At 34.8% G+C, this 21,227-nt stretch overlaps 1 protein-coding gene across 9 annotated transcripts in view; it reads left to right on the top strand.

The window, feature by feature from the left end:
* Positions 1 to 21,227, top strand: part of LOC143194396 (uncharacterized protein CG43867) — a 510,718-nt gene that overhangs the window by 293,045 nt on the left and 196,446 nt on the right. The window lies entirely within an intron of this gene.

Genomic DNA, 21,227 nt, shown 5'->3' with positions numbered 1-21,227 from the left:
AATATATCGAAGTCGTTCAGTTCTACTTTAATATGGCATCTATTTTAACCATAGAATTAGTTTGTTGTAATGAGATATTGAAAGTTTAACAAAAATATATTATTTGTTCTTTATAGTAAAGCACGTTGAAAAGTAAATCTTAATGGCAATACTTTGAATGAATTAATTGTAAATTCGTCTAATCTCCTCATTCCTTCCAATAGACGTATCAAAATCCATTATTTTTACTCGAAAATATAGGTTTTATTTAACATGCTTAGAATGTCCTGATTTAAGTCAAATATTATGTGAATATATAACACTTGTTCATGATTTCACCACAGATTAATTGCTTATTCTGGGTGTCTGATGAAGTTTATTCAGACTGTTTATTGCATTATTGTAGACCATGCTTCTTTCTATATTATATATTTGTAATTATATTTATATTTCAATTATATTGTAAAATAATATAATTAATTAGATTTGTAATTATATTGCAATATATTTTGTAATTCATTTTGTTCTATAAATAACTTGTTGCTATTTTGAAGGTAATTCCACTATGCCTCACTCATAGAAGCCTCCATGGAAAAACTGTCATGGAAACTCCATTAAGGCAAATTTTTCACAATAGGTGATCTTATATATAAGTTTCATAAATTTTGATTTTTAATTTCCTTCGACGTTTGACTATCACAGAGTAAAGACGTGTTCGGAGAGACGGTCAGTGAAACAAAACAAAAGTGCAACATCTGTGTCACAAAGGCGGCGTTAAAAAAAGTCTAACAATAACGTTCTAAATACTGGCGAAAAAGTGAAAGTGCGATTAGAAGAAAAGGTCAGTACAGTAGAAAATAAATGCAAAATGCCATAAAACGTTAAGGGTCGAAAACTCAACATCTGGACCACAAATAGGATAATAGGATAATTTGAAACATAAAAATAACAGTATTATTTCAACAATACGTAAAAAAATATGGAGAAGAACACTGCACAAAGAACAGATAAAATAGAAATATCGACATCAGCGTAACACATATTGCAATTTTGAAGGTAGAGAATACAACTAGAACTCAGGAACGAATAGGCACTCTATAATGCGTGGATGAACGAAAATTCGGCGCGGGAGAGTCTTGAAATTGCATTAACCAATATGCAAAAACAAATAAATGCCCTCCAGCTACAACTAAATAAACAAAGCTCTGAGGGCAAGGACAAAATAACGATAAACCACCAAGCCAACAAAAGCAGTCCAATTGTTACATATGAAACAAATGAAGAAGAATTACAGAAAGAAGTAGGCTGGATAACGGTGAAAAATAAAAAAAGAAAAGCAAATATTTCCCCAGGATCTTCATAACACCAAATAAAAATAAAACAAAATAATGAACAAAATGAATAAATTAGAATGCCCAGACCACCCCCAATTATCGTAAGTAATGTTACCGACTTTGACTTGCTCTATAAAACACTGAGGTCCAAGTATATAATATTCAAAGCAATGGTACTAAACAATGGACAAATAAATCGAACTTAATACCGCAATGCAAAAGATGCCAATTGCATGGACACACGCAGAAATTCTGCAGAAAAGAACTTAGATGTGTAAAAAGTTCAGGTAAACATATCACCACAGAATGTAGAAAACCCAAAGAAGCTATGCCGAAATGTGCAGACTGCAATGAAGGGCATCCGGCAAGTAGAGGATGTGCAGTTGCTAAAACACTACAAGAGAGGAGAAATAGAATAGCTCAAGTTAAACCTCAAGAAACAATGAGTGAAAAGAAACAACCAAAAAAATATAAAATCGTTAATGGTGAAATGATTTATGCCCAAAGTATCAGTCAGAATAAGCAAAGAGACACAAAGGAACATGACGCAACCACCAACGAATTGCTACTTAATCTAATAGGAAAGCTGGACAGACAAGAAAAAATAATCCAATATTTTTCCGAAAGGATTGAAAAACTAGAAATGAAAAACATTAGGCCTGTGGCTCCAAAAATCCGAAATGGCAAATAAAGATATCCGAATAGCAATTTGGAATGCTAATGGAATCCAGCAATATCACGCTACCCTACAAGTATTCCTAGATATGTAAAAAATAGATATTTGCTTAATATCAGAAACCCAGGCCGAAAAAGTTAACCAAAGTTATTAAAACTGACATTAACCCCAGGAAATCACCAGGCTACAAATTAATAACAGGAGAATTACTGCAAAAACTACCAAGAAAGGGAATTATAAAGCTCACCAACTTGATGAATACACCATTTAGATTAAAGCGTCTCCCAGACATTTGGAAGATGGCGGAAATTATAATGATCCTAAAAACCTGGGAAGTCACCAAAAGAAATAAGAGCCTATAGACCTATGTCACTGCTGCCAGTAATATCTAAGGTTTTTGAAAAACTCCTGTTGAAAAAAAAAACCGATCATAGACCGAAAAAAGCTAATACCAACACACCAGTTTGGGTTTATTAACAAGCACTCAACAAATGACCAGGTCCACAGAATAACATATGTTATTGAAAAGCCTATGAAAGTAAAACAGTATACTCAGCTATATTTTAGATGTAGCACAAGCCTTCGATAAAGTTTGGAATGAAGGCCTTCTTCATAAACTACAGAAGATGCTACCAAAACAACACACCGAACTATTTATATCATACATTACAACCAGAATGTTTAGAGTCAAACAAGAAGAAGCTTATTCTACAATAAAAGAAGCTAAAGCAGGTTTACCACAAGGAAGTTTTTTTTGTTCTGGCCTAAAAACCAGGTGGTGGAATGCATGACGCATACCTGGTCGCGGAGACTTGGCCTGGAGTGACAAGTTGGACCGGGTTATGTAGGACTGCCTATGGGCTTACCAATACACTAAACCGAAACCGCCTCACAGTTGACCCCTATGAATCGTTACTGCTACTGCATTAAATTTGGGGATATGGGACCCGCTGATCGGGCAGCCGTTATTGGGCACGAGGGCCCGGCGATTCTATTGATTCGCGAACCTGAGTTAACACACAACTGGATACTGTTGCATGGGGGCAAAATTTATGACTGTAGCGACGGATGAGGTCGTTTCAGCCTGGAAAAGGGGGGGAGCTTAGTGGTGACGCGGTACTAAGCTCCCACCATGTCGACCAACTCGCGAACAAGCGAGTTTTCAAATGAACTTGAGCTAAGTTGTTGTTCGTGGAATGATTGAGATATGAAGTGCTTGATTTCTGGAGTATCAGTTTCCCTATGAATTTGATTATTTCTGACAAACCATGGAGCGTTTAATATTCTCCTGAGGATCTTATTTTGGGAAACTTGAAGCCGTTTGACCTGGTTGGGTGTAATAAACTTGAAGTAGACATTAGATCCGTAGAGGAGTACGGGCCGAATTAACATCTTGTAAAATAAGCATTTGATGGAGATCGGAAGTCTGCTAGAAGGGCAGATCAGAGAAGATAGCAGGTTTGCTATCCCCGAACCTTTTTGGATTGCTTTCTAGATTTGGGAATGCCAACCGAACGGCCGGTCGAAGTGAAAACCTAGGTACGTAACGTTATCCAGCCATGGAATTATTGCGGTGTCAATCTTAAGTTGCGAGAGGCGCAGTGCGTAACGCTTCTTATGGAAAATGATGGCCTGGGTTTTCAGAGGGTTGATTTGCAACCTCCAGAATTGGAACCACTTGATCGCATGATCGAGCTGCTTCTGTAAACGTTCATGAATTGTAACTCTGAACCTGGCGGCCGTGAAGAAAGCAGTGTCGTCAGCGTAAAACGCGACGTCAATGTGCTCTTTTCTCGGCAGGTCTGAAATAAAGAGGTTAAATAAGGCTGAGGCCAGCGGGGAACCCTGAGGTACGCCAGAATCGATTTGTTTACGACTGGAAAGTGATTCCCTGATCTTGACCTGGAAAGATCTGTCCGAGAGATAGGACTTGATGAGAGCGGTTAGGTCTTCTGGGAGGCCTAACCGCACGCACTTTGCGATCAATCCGTCGTGCCAGACCTTGTCGAAGGCTTTGTTTAGATCCAGAAGAACTGCTCCAAGCTTTTTACTTGGTCAAGAGCGTGATGAATGTGTACGGCCGGACGGGTAGCCTGATGGATGGATGAGTGATGAGCGCGACAGCCGAATTGTTCATCTGGAATAATGTCGTTTTTCTTTGTGAAAGAGTTGAGAGCGTAGAGTATTGCCCTCTCGGCAAGCTTCGAAATGGCGCTGAGAAGGCTGATAGGCCTGTAATCAGATGGAGATGATTTTGCTCCTTTCTTGGATATAACCGCTATATGTTCGTGTTTCCAAGTCGCCGGGAAATGTTGCAGCCTCATGATGGAGTTAATGATGTTTGCCAGTTCTGCGAGCTGCTTATGCAGGAGCTTTTTAACTGGGTAATCGATATTCCATCGAAACCTGGAGATTTTTTGGTTTGAAGTTTGCCGATCATAGTCTGTTAGAGACTTTGGAGACACGAAATGGTTGAGAAGAAAGGTTGGGGTTACTGGTCTTTTGATGGAATTGGATTCGTTGTTGACAGTGTCATTGTCTTTAGCTTTAGTGTTTTCTGCGGGTGGGGGCACTTCATTTGAGCTTCGTAGGTCTCTGCAAGGAGCTCGAATTTTTTTTGGTCAGTGACTGCGAAATTTCCTGTAACCGCTGTCTTCAGGGGGGGGGGATGACATTGTGCGTCTTCCCCACGAGGCATTTGGAGACACGCCAGAAGGAAGGGGGGCCATTCAGTTTTTAGTCCGCGAGAGATGTGTTCCATTTCATTGCTCGCCAAGTCGAGACGGCTGCCATTACCTCCTTGCATACTCTGTTCGCCTCCCTTTTGTCTGCAGCATCAAGGATGAACCGAGCTAATTTGTATAAACTATTTTTGATGCGAATTTCACGTCTAAGAGAAGCGGGAAGATTGTTTTTCTACGGCTGGGTTTGACTGCTTTTCTGACGAGGTTGGCGGTTCAACCGCCTCGACCCGGAGTTCTATAGTTCCTGTAGACAAAAAAGTGTTCGAAAGAGAGACTATGCGAAAGTTTCAGGAAAGTTTCCCGGGTGAGAACAATGTCGACGTCATAGAATTTCATGACGTCTTCCAATTCTGCTTGCTTTCCGAGCAAGCTGTTTGCATTCCATGTCATCAGTATAAGACATTTCGAAACAGCCATTTCGAAGAATTAAAAGGCTACTGGAAGTTAAAGAAACAGGTAAATATTGCCACTTAGGCGGCGACATTTGGGAAAAGACGAGCTAATTGGTGAGCCAGGGCGATCCCTTGCAGGGGAGCCTGAGGGTCAGTAAATGCCTGCATTGGGGAGTTAAGGTCCGGTGTATTGGTTGGAGCAGGAGATTGAGTTGGAGCAGGCTAGGTGGCGCTGGCTATTTTTTGGGCTAGCTTCCTGCCACCTTGGTTACTCTATGCAGAACCTTGTGTAGGCCCGGATTCGGTCGGAATTTTTGGTTTTCTTGGAGCAGGACGGCAGCAACCGGTGAAGTTTGCGGTACGAATTTCACCGCAATTGCTGCACTTTGGAGGTGCTTCTGGGATTTTGGTACAGGATCTAGTGTCGTGATGCCCGGCACATTTGATGCACCGTGGGGGGGCTAGGCAATACGACCTGGAATGCCCGAAAAGTTGGCAGTTGAAGCACTGCACTGGCTGGCCGTTTCCCCTCTGGATCTCGACCTTCACTGTGATGACGCCGAGTTTGGTCATATATATGATCTATCGCTCTTCGCGAGGGACAACTACCTGAATAATTAGTAGTTCTATCCCGGATTTTAATTTCCATTTTTAAACAAATTTGGGATGGAAGCCTTGATCAAAGAGAAGTTCACGTACCTCGTCAATGCAGAGTGATTCTGGGATGTTTCTTATTATTACCCGGAATGCTCTCTCCTCCGGATGACAGAAGGAATGGTAAGGTAATTCCTTTCCTCGAGCAGGGTAGTGAGTCTTCGGTAATCGTCGCTTGTGGGACGAATAAGAAAATGCCCTCCTTTTTGTTTCGGGTTATAATGTCAATTGATTGTACCTTAGTAATTCTAATGAGCTCCATGAACCTCTTCTTGTCACGGAGCGCTATAGGCGGAATTTTTTCCTTTGGGGAGTTTAAGAAACAGTCGCCGAAACGGTTGGCACTATTTTTGCTGTGGAGGTTAAGGTTTGTTTAGTGGCCTGGCTACTTACCTGTGCAGGCTGGGTTGGTCTTGTGGTAACTTGTTTCGGTAGTGGCTGTGGAGCCGTCCTGGTGGTCGGCTTGTTTGGCACTGGTCTGGTGGCAAATTTTGTAATGGAAGGCTGTACGTTAGCCTAGGCTTTCGATTGGGTAGATTGCAAGCAGTTGCCTGTTTCCCCTTGTTGCCGGCTTTCGGCAGCTGGCTTTCCTGAGGTGGAGTGATGGGCCCTTTCTTGCTTTTTCCCACCAAGGTGAAACCGTCGTCTGGATCTTCAGTTTGGTCTGACCGTTGTGCCGGTTTAGCTGGTGTCTTGGTCTGGATTTATGTGGCAGCGGGAATCTCTATTTCCATGGCATCTTTTTGATACTTCATGAAGTCTGTTATTGTAGCAGTGATAATTTTGATTTCTCCTTTACGATCTTCGGAAGTCTTTTCGCTCTTTTCCAGCTTTTCCGTCTGCTTGTTCAAGGCGTCGGTTTGGGCTTGAGCGAAAATTTTCACTTCAGCTATCTGCTTTCACAGGTCTTCATTCTGTCTTCTTAAATCTTCTATGAGAAATTCTCGGCTGTCTTCGAAAGATGGTCCATTAGAGTTAGGAAAGCTGGGATTATGGTCAGGAGGCGATGTCGGCTCTGACGTACATGACGCCATTGCCTTGTCTGTAAATGCGCCTTTAAGAATTAATGAAAGTAAATCTATTCATGTGCAGTTCGCCTATAAGCAGATCGTACAAGCACCAATAACATTAAACCACACTATTCCATATAGCAACAACGCTAAATATCTTGGAATGAATCTCGATGCAAAAATTCGCTGGAAGGAGCATATAAAGGAGAAAAGAAAAGAACTGGAATTGAAATATAGAAAAATCTACTGGCTAATTCGAAGAAAATCACAATTATCAGTACATAATAAATTGCTATTATATAAGCATATACTAAAACCTATATGGGCATACGGAGTTCAATTATGGGAATGTTCTGCAAAAAGTAACATAAGTGAAATACAAATTTTTCCGAACAAAGTCCTGAGAGGTATTGTGGGTGCACCCAAATACTATAGGACTGATTATCTACATCGAGACCTTCAGATACCCACAGTCAGTCAAGAAATCAAGAGAATTGCAAGGGGGCATAAGGAAAGACTCCATTCTCATACGAACAGGACACAGACTCAAAAGAATCAAACCATCTGATCTTGTGTAGTGTTGTGTAGTGAGGTGCATATATTAAAAAATTCAGCAGTGACAAGTATAAACATTATTTCACTAGAGACTGAGATAGGGCCGATGGGTCCTCCTAGTTATATACCTAGATTTAAGTTATTATAAAGACAAATTGTAGGTTAGACGGAAACGACTGATAATATATTAATTAAATAATAAAAAAAAATTAAAATTTAATTTCCATTTCCAGTTGGAATCATTTTCATACATTTTCGTCATCAGTCATCATTGGCGCCATATATGGGTCGGTTTCATTCACAAATGGCGATTTTGATTCACGGATGGAAATTCAACCCATGGTGTTTTTATAGTTTAACTCCTACACTAGTTCTTCAATACTCTTACATCTAGTTCCTTTTTGTATCCACACTTACTGAAATTATTTCAAATGAATGTATGTGTAAATAGAAGTCAATAACAATACAATGAAGGTCGGTCTTCGTTCTAATATATTGAAGTAACGAGAAGCATGTCACGTTAAAATATGATGCTGAAAAAAGTTTATTTTTATTAAATGCTGGGAAGTTTCATTTTCATTATTAATTATTCATAATTAATCTCAAGCTGCAATACCAAGTGTAACATAAAATTGGTTCTTTATTTCGAATGCTTAATTTCGGTGTATAATTATTGGAAATCTATTTTATAGGTGACGAGGAGCAAAAATTACACCACATACACATACAACCACATCGAGCAGTTAGAGATTTTAGGAAGTTTTTACAAAATCATAACGAATTGGTCCAGTTGTTCAACACCCTGTCCAATCATAATAGAGTCCTACAAAATGGCAATGATGTTATTATCATTAAATCAGATAAATTACGATACGGAAAGTATTTAGGAAGATACAATGTAGCAACTGTTCATGAAGTAGCAATTCTTATAGCCGACGATCCATATAAACGTCGGGCTATACGTAGAGAGCGCGTTTCAAATCCAGAGGTCTCTGCAAAAGGTCCAATCAGCTGTTCCCGCTCACACTCTGAAAATTCTCATTTATAAAATGCTGATTCATTCAGTCATTTTATACGGCCCCAACGTATATCTTAAATACGTTAAACTCAACCAGGTGGAACATCTTTTTTTTTTAGAGAATGCCCTAGTTCGTCAGGAACAAGCAAATTCACAGGGAAACTAAATTCAATATCTTATTTCCGCGATTTACTCAAGGTATGTATTCAGTCTATCGGGTAAGAAATGTATTACAGAGTTCGCCAATATTCTAGGCCATTAGCATATCCGGCTCTTTGTGGCCCTTCTTCCATCGCAGCCGATCATTTAACCCCTTTTCGTCGGACAGTGGACTCAGGTTCCACGAGTTTCATGGTGTGATAAGGACGCCATGCCCTCGCCAGGCCCTTGTGCCTCTTAACGGTGCCCCGGTCACGGACACCTTCTTTACTAAGTAAGCAGCGTCAGTGAGGATCATGGGATCAGATGATGGGATTACATAACCTATTCAAACCCGCCATTTCCTGCTAGTCGCCCCCTCTAGGTATCGTATCACCTGCTCGGTTTCAGACCAAAAAAAACCACCCAATACAACCATCGTTTTTGCAATGCTTTGCGATATCTGATACTTTGGTAATGATAAGATGGTAACAGTAACAGGTAAAACATATATATATTATTTTATTTTCATTTATTTGTGATACAAAGTAATTTCTATGAATCTTATACGTCTTTTTATTGTTCGGGTGGAGAAATTAATCTAACATATCAGTTGATTATCCGTGACAGTCAAGTTGATAATATTAATATTTTGTTGATATGTGTGCGAAAACTGAAAGTGAGCGATTATGATACCTTAGGTTTAATCAGGCAAAGCTTCATTTTGCGGATACATACATTTGTCTGATGCTGTCATCAGTTCGCGTCATATGCATTGGAGATAAAATATATTCGACATCTGTTCCTCATATTTTACGTGAATTTCAAACTGGGATAAAATTAAAATTTTGTTTTAGCCAAGTCAAACATCAATGCATCGGCATGATATCACTTCAAGTGCATTCAAAGAAAAATTAAAATCGTTGAAGTTGATAACACATCACTGGATATAAACAATAATATTTGAACAGTGCAACTTCTGTCAAATCTCCTAGTATATTTATATATTAACTTGTAAAATTGATTGAGAAAAATAGTCTCATAAATTTCTAGAACGATCCAAGTAAAGTACAATTTTATGGCATTATCAATCTTACTATCGGCCTTGCGACAGGAACAAAAAACAGTCGAGAAGCTGAATCTACTACTTTCTCTATTCCAGAACATCTTAAGTCTAGGCGATCCCTTGACGTAAATCACGAGGTTTCAGCAACAGACGTCGCTACTCCTTCGTTGTCGAAACAAACAAAACAAACATAACGGCGAAACACCGCTATAGAAAAAAACAAACTTCGCCGAATTCAATAAAGCGGAAAATTAGAAATCTATCAAGATGAGAAGAAGAGCTGCTTAACGATAAATAGTTGAGATAGAGTTTGTATCTAAAGAAAATAGAAAAGTTCAAAGAGTAATAGTGTTGAAAATATATATCAATCCTGTATATAGTTGAAGGGTCCGGACGGAAAGGATTTTTTATTGACGATGAAGAAATCCTATTTGGCATACTGGAAAGCTGTAAATTTGAAGAAAGCTATTAAATGCATAAAAAATAGCTCCTAGCTGACAGCATATGTCTAGGCCTCACTAATATTGCCTTTAAATTTTAATGTATAAGTTACATGTCAAATAATATCATAGTTCAATGATTGCTCTCATTGAACATACATTGATACAGACATTGATAAAACATATAATTATTTTAATCATCTGATAAAATCATAATCATCTGATAGATTCCGCGAAGAGAAACTTTGAATTGCGAGGTCTTTGGATAGGGCTGGAAATATACAGGGGTTGCCATATGTATTTTGAACCTTGACAATACAAAGTATAGTTAAGCTCCAACTTATCTGTCTCCTCTTTCTTCCTTTATAAACACAACCTTGTTCAGAACGTTCTGTCATTAGAGCACAACTTGTGTTGTTTACAGGCACTAAAAAAATGTACCTTTAAAAATTTGCGATTATTTTTTACTGGTTTCGTTCGATTGATCAACTTACTTCCACTTATGGCGATGAAACTCCATTCTTAGCTAATGTGCAACATTTGTTGCGTCTTTATATGTAAAGAGACATTTAATTATATATGATTTACACGTCGATGGGCAATAGTTCTTTCTTCGATGGGTATGATAGTTCCGATGTCCTCGATGTGATTAGAAAAATTAGAATATAACCGTGAAAAAGTAAGCACTGTAAAGAAAGAACAAGAATGTAATCGTATAAGGTAACACATGTAGTATGTACAAATTAAAATAAGTGAATAAAGTCCATAAACAGTTTAAACATAGTTTATTATTTGGTGAACCGAAATCGCGAGTTGATCGCCCCAACAACGTTAATATAATGAATTAAACACGGCCGCAGTTGGCTTAGGCACAAATGTCTTGAAAGTTGTCCAAAATCAGTTCTTGTTCCAGAAAACATTGATAATGTGCGCGAAATGATATTACAACATCGTCATGTAAGCTGCTGTGAGATTTAGTCATCCCTATGCATTGGGATGATGAGCATCTATAAGATGTCGCACTAACATTTAGCTGCAAAAAATTTGTTCACCTTGGATCACGCATACTTGGTAAAAACCCAAAAAGATGCTCGTGCCAATGGGTGCAAAGAAATGATCAAGAAATACAATCGCGGTCAATAGAATCAAATCTTCCTTCAAAAGCCTTGTATCTTGTATTTATGCGTATGAGCCCCAAACTGTAACTGTCTTCTAGGACGAACCAAATTCGAAAAAGCTATTCGTGCACGAATAACTGAACATGTGGCAAACCTCGCTCTCTCACATTGACTGGAACAAGCGCCTGTTAGAATGGACGAAAGGTCGAACTGATGCACCGTACAGCTCAGATTTGCCACCAAATGATTTTTTATTCCCAGATATCAAGATTAAATTATGTGGTCAACTTATTCGGCACCAAGAGAATTCTGGATTTCAAAAATTATGTTTCGAAGGTACCTTAATAAGAATGGAAAAATGTAACGAGGATTAGTTGAAATGTTTACATGTATATATGTATCATGGGAATACTTCGAAAAACAATGAAGCCATTTGCATTAATAAATTACTGTCTTTTCATTGTTAGGCCCAAAAGATGTGGCTAATCGTCGTAGCTGAACAAATACTTTGATTTTCTATCATTTTTTTTCGATTAATTTGTAACACGTTGTGTTTGAGTAATTGTCGAACTATTATTTATAAATATAATTTGATTAGAATCGAGATGTCTGGTTTTTTAATAATTGGCTTAAACCCTCTTAAAGGATTTCCTCAAACAATTTTTATAACAGTGATATTGGTCGATATGATGTTTTTTTCGTTAGGCGGTTTGCATGGTTTATAAGTGATAATAGCTTCCGTAATCTGGTCAGATTCTCGATGTCCGCTACTTGTTTACATTTTTACAAATATTGCTTGTATCCCGTATTTTATCAGTATTGCTTGTAACTCATCGAGGAATATTTCTAATTCATTCAATAACATATTTTAACAACAAATTTGCATTCCGGGAGCTATATATACATATATATATGTATATATATATATATATATATATATATATATATATATATAATTAATATTTTTGGCAAGTTTTTATTTATATTAAATGTACTTTTCGATCGCTTTTTCATCCATTTTGAAGGATTGTTTTTAACATATCATTTATTGGATCTAATTTTATTTTTCAGTTCTATTACATTTTGGTTGCTATTTACCTTTTTAGTACTTGGGAATGGGGATTGTTTATTTTTTCCTTTATATTTTTTCCCTTGGATATTTAAATTCCTTCTCTACACATAACCTCTTGATGACTTCTTGAAGATGACTTCCTCCCTAATTTACCTTCCTAAATTAGCCTTTGAGAGATGATGCCCTAGAACTTTTGGAATCACCACACTACAGTTACCAAGTGTGTCCAGATACTTGACAAATTTTAGATTAGGATTTTGTTTTAGCAATAATGTAATTTTTATTATTATACCAAAAACTGATTAGATTAAGAATAATGTTAGTTCCTTTTCGGAAATTGTATATTACAAAAGGATATTAAGGTTTCTATATTGTATTATTGTATTAAGAATATAAAGTATTGCTGAGAGAGTGTTATCGAGAATGAAGAAGAAATAATTGAATGAGCATTAATTGAAGAAACATTGAAGAAATTATTGTATTAATTGAAGTATTATTGAAAGCATAGAATTCCTGTCTACATTAGCCAATCTACACTTTTATTTAATAGTAAGTACATGCTATTTGAATCATAAAGGATTATTTCCCATGACGTATTAATTAATATCTTTTAAATGTATATATATGTTTTCTTTATTATCAATTAAATAACTCGTCTTTGGATATTAATTTACTCAAGGAAGAGATAAAATAAAATGTACTTAATTTACAACCTTGTTTTCTTTCCCGCATCTCAACAGAAACAATTTGAAATTTAAGGCATTTCCAGAACTTGATATCCGCAGAAAATGAAACAATATAGAAAAGTTATTCTTGCTAAATAAATGATGATAAGCGAAATTGTTATTAAGAATTAGAAGCAATCTTAATGTTATTATATAATATTATTCCTAAAGTAAAGTTTTACATAATGTCAAATTAATTCATCTAAGGTTTTGTATATCGATTTCGTTGATCCAGGAATAATGTAAAACAATAAAACAACATACACAAAACAAATTATTCAAATGTGCACATAAAATAATGTTGTTGTCAGCTAAGGCTAATAGATCTTAAATTAAAAAATATATCATTATATCTTTGGTTAATTACACGTTACTGATGGTAGATAGATTATGATATTTTATTAACAAACCTTAAATATTTTTGACGAAAATATATGTGCTCTATTTCATATAGTATAAACTATATCTCAATATTCTTCAAGTATAATTTGCAATTCTCGCATGTCGTTCGAATTTTGTCCTGCTATAAGTTATTGTGTCTTTGTATTTCAAATTCGCGACAATTTTCGAGAGAGAAGTTATTCAACCATCTTTTCACAGGAAAATATTTACATAGTTATTCCGAATGAGGCGACGTTGTTGGGGAATATCAAAATGCGGAGAAGCTTTACAGACGCATTACTCTGCGCTGTCGAATTCTAACTTGTCTATAATAGATACATAAATAAAGCCGAAGGCGAGGCGAAAGTAAATGCTGACGTTAGATCGTTATTTCCTTCGCGTTTTCCTATTTCACTGCAATAGTTTAATGAGTTGAAGTTCAGATTTGTAGGACATTTTACATTTTTTAAGTACAATAATAGTTTATTGGGCTGTTCCTGCCTTACTATATAGAAGAAGATGTTCATCAATATTCTTCCATATATATTTATAAAATACTTTTAACAAAAAAATTGAACCGATTTCAAATAATAAATAAGGAACTCACTAAAAAGTACAAAATATTCAAACTTATATTTTTGACAAAAAGAAGTTTTAAAATATAATATGTACATAAAAATCGTTGTAATAACTAAATAAAAATAAAGAAAAAACTTATATAACCGATCTAATACTATATTCTACTATTTATAACAATACAACTTAGCTTAATACCTACCTAAACCTATTTATCAATAAATCAGAAGTTTGATTAATATTTAGTTTTTAGTGAGTTTCTTATTTTTTTTTGAAGTCGTTTATTTTTTTGTTAAAAATATTTAACCTTTCACTTTTTTGTGTTAGATATTTATTTAATAAATCAGGCATTTATGTTATTAAGCATTGCAATGGATGAAGAAAAATAGCAATAAAGAAACAATGATGGAAAACAAGGAAAGCTTCAGGCTCCGGCATCCACTACATAATTTCTGTATATGTATATACACAAAAGTCCAGAAATTTCGGTATATCACCGTTTATTATTTATGTATTACTAAAGGTTACCAATCTCTTATACTTTTCAGTAGCTAGATTTGGCCGTAAATTAAATATTCTTACTGATGTGGTTCAACATCCTAAAAATACCTCTCTGAAAGATTGAAGGTTGAAACCCGCAAGGGATTCCGGTACTTAATTATCAAGGACTTAGATATATAGCATATTTTATTAACATATATGCATACTAAATAAATCCGACTTATATATATTTGACAAGAAGACAGATTATCAAGTATTCACTAATTGATTATTTATTAAAGAAACAATCTCTGTACCTAACATATATATTATACGTTGGTAGATGTACAAATAAGTATCAATAAAATAAATTTAATAAAAGAGGACCTCGTCGTCAAAATTATCCGATTTAAAGTGGCATATAGAAAGATTGGACAAACATCATTGGATTGGTCAACAACATATATTTCAAGCATAGGGATTTATATAATTAGGGGTTTCATTGTATTCTGAACATTTTTCACTTTGGCTGTAGGCATGTTTGGCATCGTAGAATTATTTTACGCTTCTCCAGCATTTCAAAATGATATTTCAGCCAAGCCGTTTTGCATCTATTCGATAAACAAGTTGTACTAAATATCTGTGTATTATTCATACAGTAAGTGTATGTACAGAACAGTATGTTCTTCTTTTTATAACAACACATACTTCTAGTTTGTACAATTGACCTCGACAAATATTTGTTATGATGGTTTCATTCGGTTTTAGTATATCGTAAATACAGATACAAGAAATATCTATATTTGTACAAAATACAAATTGTATAATGGTTTTATTCATAATTCAAAATGTTTAGTCACAAAATACTACTACACACAACACACACAAGTACACCATGATGATGGTATTGATGTGGATGATTTGCTGGATTTCATACTTCTTGATAGGTGAAGAAAAATTCATAGCTAATAATACTTCGATCAAAATATAGTATGGCTATTTATCTAAATAAAATCACCTCCAAAACCTCAAAATTTATTTTTATATACTAATAGATGACCCGGTGAACTTTGTATCATCTAGATCTTACAAAGTTTCTCTGACAATAACAATCCATCTGTACTTCGTCGAGCGTACAAGGATGTAATGCTATTTTGAAGATATTGACTAAATCGTGATTCTGATGAGAAGACTAGATAACCTAGTGAACATCTATCTTGCACATTTCCTCCGACGATAAAAATAGCCACTTGGTCATACCTTGAAAGTGGACATGGGAAAGGAAATTGTCCTGAACAATATGTGTTGCGCCCAACGACATTATTTAGAAACAACTGTTATATTTTTGAGTGGTATCTAGAGAAGTGGTTTAAAACATTTCCTATCAGAGCAACTAATGAGCATAATTGATCAGGTGGTGGCAATATTACTTTTTCAACGGCATAGCATAAATCAATAGATTCAAAGCTTTATTTTAATATCTTACAATGTTGGCTATTGGTGGTAGACACCATAATATATTTCTGGATCGCAGTAGAATTCCGTGTTTAATATGCACAAACTCATTGTACTCTAAACGTATCCAGTTGATTAGCAGTCAGTCTCGAACGGCAAAGAAAACATTTTGGCGTGAAACTTCTGGTAGGTTCTTGGATAAAATTTGCCATGCAGGTGCGGTACGTGACATCTCTGACCTCATATTTCAAAGACCAATAAAATTGAAATAAAAAACGATTTAATTTCTGAACAAAAATTATTAAATAAAATTCAATAAATTCCTTTACTGCATTTCAGGTTTCATCAGGGCTTTTACTTTAATTGGACCTATTAGGATTTTGTCTTTTTGTTTTATATTATTTAAAAAAAAATCCTCACTCTTCTCTCTTATAATTCTAATAACATCTGTAATGCAAAGATATGCCAAACACTCATTCATATTGTTAACATAATAATTGTAATGTCTTGTCCTGAAAACCATTACGTATTATACAACGAAATTATTTAAAATTTATATAAAAAAAATTAGGTGTAATATCTCTTTGACGTTATTGACATGGCAGAATCTAGCAATAAAATAAGTCAGATTGCTTGGGAGCCCGACACACAATAAAATAAAACAATCTTTACTACATTTCTAAGTGAGATATTACCTTGCTTCTATAAACATTATCTCATCTTGGCCTACAGAGTTAGCCATAATAGTACTTAATATCTTTTTTTATATAATTGTTAATGCATGTATAATTTTGACCCCATGATAACTAATAAATTCAAAACAAAAATCCAAACCGTCTTGGTTAAGTAACCTTATGCCACAACATATTGATTTGGACACTTGACACTTGCCAAATTATACTAATTTACATAAATTAACCCCTTAAAATTTTATGATACTTTAATAAGCATATCATTAAAATGAAATGCAATGACTCATTTATAAATCTTCTTATAGATCACATTTACAATAATGTTTTTGAAATTGTTCCATTTGAACACACTTTGGGTTCACGTTCTGGCCAGTATTTTTACAACTATTGCTCATTTATTGGTAACATGGCGAAAGATAGATTAACATTCTAAATAAAAAACATTATATGTTTATAAATATACAAAAACCTTACGTATATAAATCTACATATCAGATAAAAATAATTCTGAGTCAGACACCACATATCACCCACACAGGCTTAATCCAGATAAAGATTTTTTACATGACATATTTTTGACAATTTTTTTAACGCACCATAGAAACGAAATGAACGAATCAAATGCGTTTGTGGCTCTCAATGTTTTCAAAGGAGTGACATCGTCATATTGGACGTCGCGAATGTATATTGGAAAACAAATTTGTTGTTTTTAATATTTTCCTCGCAATTATTCCATATATCTTCACCATACAAACCTTCCCTAGGCTTCAGTATCTTTACATATATTTCAAAATCAAAGTTAGCCAAATAATCGGGTTCTTGAGTTTTAGTTTTAGCGAGACTAACTAACAGCACTTTATTTCCCTATATAGAAGATATATTTTGGGGAACCTTCTCTGTTGCACCAGATTTGCGTCATGTTTATTCAATTCTCCCATTCGGTTCGATATTTTTCTCAAAAGACAAAACCAGCATCCAGATAGTGGCAGTTAATCCAAGCCGCAGCCCTTCCGCATCTCAAATCTGGCACATCTGTTCCATATAATTCACCGTTCCCGAATATTCATCTGCCGGGCGTCCCCCTCGTTTCCTCCCCCACCGTATTCGTTCGTCTCGCTCCCAATCACAAACTGAATTCGCATTGCGACGACCAAACTCGACTACATTAAGTTAATTGCGTACCGTCGCCCGTAATGGATTGATACAATTTCGAGAGACTACCGTTGTCGTACGGGACTTTTCGCCGCGTTTCCAGCAGCCACAGATAAAAGCTCAGGTGCGTGCCCGTAACTAAGAATTCCAAAAGTCGTATTTTTCGAGATATATAAAAGTCTATGCCCAACCCGAATACTTATGCTGTAAAACTATATTTACTAGTGCCCGCCCTGTGGTCGAAATTCCACCACAATGTGCTAAGTTATTCACATTTATGTCATAATATAGTAAAGGGACTAAATTAGAAAGGTTGTATTACTAAAGCTTGTTTTCACAGCATTTTCAGTAAGACTCGATATGTATTTGATACATAACATTAGTCAAAATAATAAATGTCGGTATATTAAAACATATTAAAATATATGCAAACTATTTCAAAAACTAACACTATCATTTTTCAAATTGCAGTTAATTAAATCTAATTTCCGTTATATTTTAATAATCAACCAGTATTAATAAATGTAAATTACTACGCTACTAAACATTATAAAGAAAGCATCACAAGTATGATTATTTTCGGAATTGTAATAACTTCAGAGCATCAAATATAAGTATAGGTGATCTTTTCTAACGTCTAGTTATAAATATAAGTATGGAGTAATAAATGATGAAATAGGTGTTTGTATATTAAAATAGAGAAGATATGAATATAGTAATTTTCAAATTACTTGGCTTTAGAATATGTATCAAGTCAATAAGGAATACAATTAGATAATTTGGTTTTTACAATTTTTACAAGAAATTTATTTACAATAAATATAAACTTAATAATATAAACTTAGACCTAAGTTTATGTTATTAAGTTAAGTATTATAAAGTAAATAATTGAAATAATTGATACAAGGTTCAAAAAATAAAATGTCATGTAGTCACTTAATATTTATCAATGCTTTAAAATGTTTACAAGTGTACTATTAATAATCAATATCTTCTATTTCTCTTCTGTGTTCCATCTATGCAAATTATTCATTAGTTTTTTTTAACTTCTACATATTTTCTTTACATCATGACTATATTCATATCTTTTATACATATTTCTTACCTAAAATATATATCACAAAAACAACAAATAGACCAGGCTGATTAAGAGAATAATTTATTTACCTACATTTGAATAAAATAGCATTTGTCCTTGTTTATTTATTTAATTCTTCGATCTCGCCCTTAGAGATAGCTCATCTTTTGTTTGTCTTCGATGACTTTCATTTATCTATTGCTTTGTACTTTGTCTTATGTCCCACATGGGAACTAACAACCCACTAACCAACGAGAAATTGAAACTCTATGAAACTCTTTAATAACTGTTTTCTATGCAAAATTAATTCTAACTCTTGATGAAATCTGAAATTAACTAGAAGTTAAGACCACTAAAAGTACAGAAAAATCTAATCGCCCTTTAGGATTACCTTCAATACAATAATATACTATGTCTCCAGAAGTATATTCATTAATAACAGTTCATAAGCAAGAAAACTTTTTTTATTTCTTTTTCTACACCAGACATCAAAATAAATCAAAAGCTGATTTCAAAAACCTTAGTATCCTATAAGCTAAAAACAAATGATTCTTGTTATACTTGAATATTGTTAATACGTGTTGGGTTTACCTACCGATAAAATTTGTACGTCAAATTATTTTCTCTACAAAAATGGAAAAGATTAGTTTACCGGACAATAATATTTTTAATAGTTTTATCCAAGCTAGCAGAAATTCGATCGTGGAACATTATTGTCGCCAAACTAAGCTCTTAACCCGCCAGCTATACGCTGGGTTTGTTTATATATTTTGTTTCACCGATCTATTCGCTAGGCTATTCGTGGTTACTTGATTTGAGCGTTTTTTTGTTATTTGAATATATTTATTTGTAGTGCATATTACACAAAAATATTAGGCCTAAAATTTCTTCCTCGATATAAACTTTACCGGTCACAAATTTCAGGCCTCCAGCTGTCCCAGCTGTATTTTTTTTGTAATTTTCGTTATGCGGATTAATATATAGATACTGTGTTTTATTAAAAAAAAAACGTTTCTGCTAATGCGCAACGTTTCTGCTAATGCGCAACTTACCGAACCCATGTTCGTGTTTTTAATAAGATAAGATAAAATCAAAAAGAAAATCTTTTGACACTATAATCATAGAGAAATAGAGGTTTAACTTCATAGGAAATTTTGGAGATATGTTTCGCGACGTTCAACATGTAGAAGTCGCTACCTCTAACACATTACTTGTTTTATTCGCTATGCTAAGAGCCGCGACGGAATCTGATTGGTTCATTTCGTTCTATGGTTTGTTTATTTTGCACGCCATTGTCAATGTGTCCTATATAGAGAACAGTGTGGTTAGCTTTTTATAACGTTTATACATTAAAGTATTATTTTATTTTATTACTATATATGAGTCGGTAGTTGAAATGCATTCCCGTTCTAGGAAGTGTTGTGTGCCCGGATGCACAGATAGTGAGGAAATGCATCATCGTTTTCCGTTAAAAAAGTGATCTTTAAGAAATGTTAAAGAATTGTGAAATGTTGTGAAATTTTCTTGAAGAAAGTTATTTATTCAGCCAGTATCCCCCTTTCTATTCATTTCTGTTGTTGGACGGGTCGCCCTTAAGCTCTCTCAAGGGAGAACCTTCCGTCTAATAAATACAGTTGCTTGACTTTGAGTCTAATCCGCTCTGCTTTTTGTCTGACACGATTTTTCCAGTTTAACCTACCATTGAGATATATTCCGAGGTATTTAGCTGACTCTGCTTGAGGAATTAGACATCCATCAAATGATATAATTAGGTTTTTGTCATTTCGCCGCAACGCCAGTCTTTAGTCCATTTGTAGAATTTTTTAACAACTACTTCTACTTTTTCTACAGCCTTAGATAGAGATACATCTTTTGTCATGATAACTGTGCCGCCGGTAAATGTTCCAAGTTGTTTGCAACTATTTCTTTTGCTGTTGGTATATCAGCAATATAGAGCATATAGGAGTGGTCCCTTGACAATACCCTGTAGACCGGCAGTCGAAGTAGGTTTAAGTGCTGAGAATGCCCCTTCATGCGAGACTCTAAAGTTTCTTTCGAAGAGACTTCCTTAATGCCTCTCTAAAATCGATGTTGAATTAAAATTTTAATACAAAGCGTAATTACTGTGAACAAACTGCAAGGAATAAAAAACTTACTGACTACAACTCAAAATTAGATGAACTTTCAGATCGAATATTCCGTGTACTAAGAAATTAATAAATACATATTATGATGGAGATATATCGAACTATGCTTCCGATAAACGACTTTTAACTGTTAAACTATTACCGCTAAACTAACAAACGCTTGAAGTTTAAGGGCTTGTTAAGTTTCCTAATATTTTTCAATTTTTACCCGATTTTTAAACTTTTTTCCGTAAAAACCTTCTACGAAATATTGTAAAACTTTAAAGTATAGATGAGTGTAATCGGTAATATAAAGTGTACTCAAGATATGGCGTGACCAAGAGAAACAGGAAATAATTTTTATAT

This window comes from Rhynchophorus ferrugineus, unplaced genomic scaffold, assembly GCF_030347505.1.
Source record: "Rhynchophorus ferrugineus isolate W39M unplaced genomic scaffold, kcgeb_rfMv2 rfM3, whole genome shotgun sequence".
Taxonomy (NCBI): domain Eukaryota; kingdom Metazoa; phylum Arthropoda; class Insecta; order Coleoptera; family Curculionidae; genus Rhynchophorus; species Rhynchophorus ferrugineus.
Note: the sequence above shows the minus strand (reverse complement) of the source record. Positions and strands in the feature narration are given on the sequence as shown.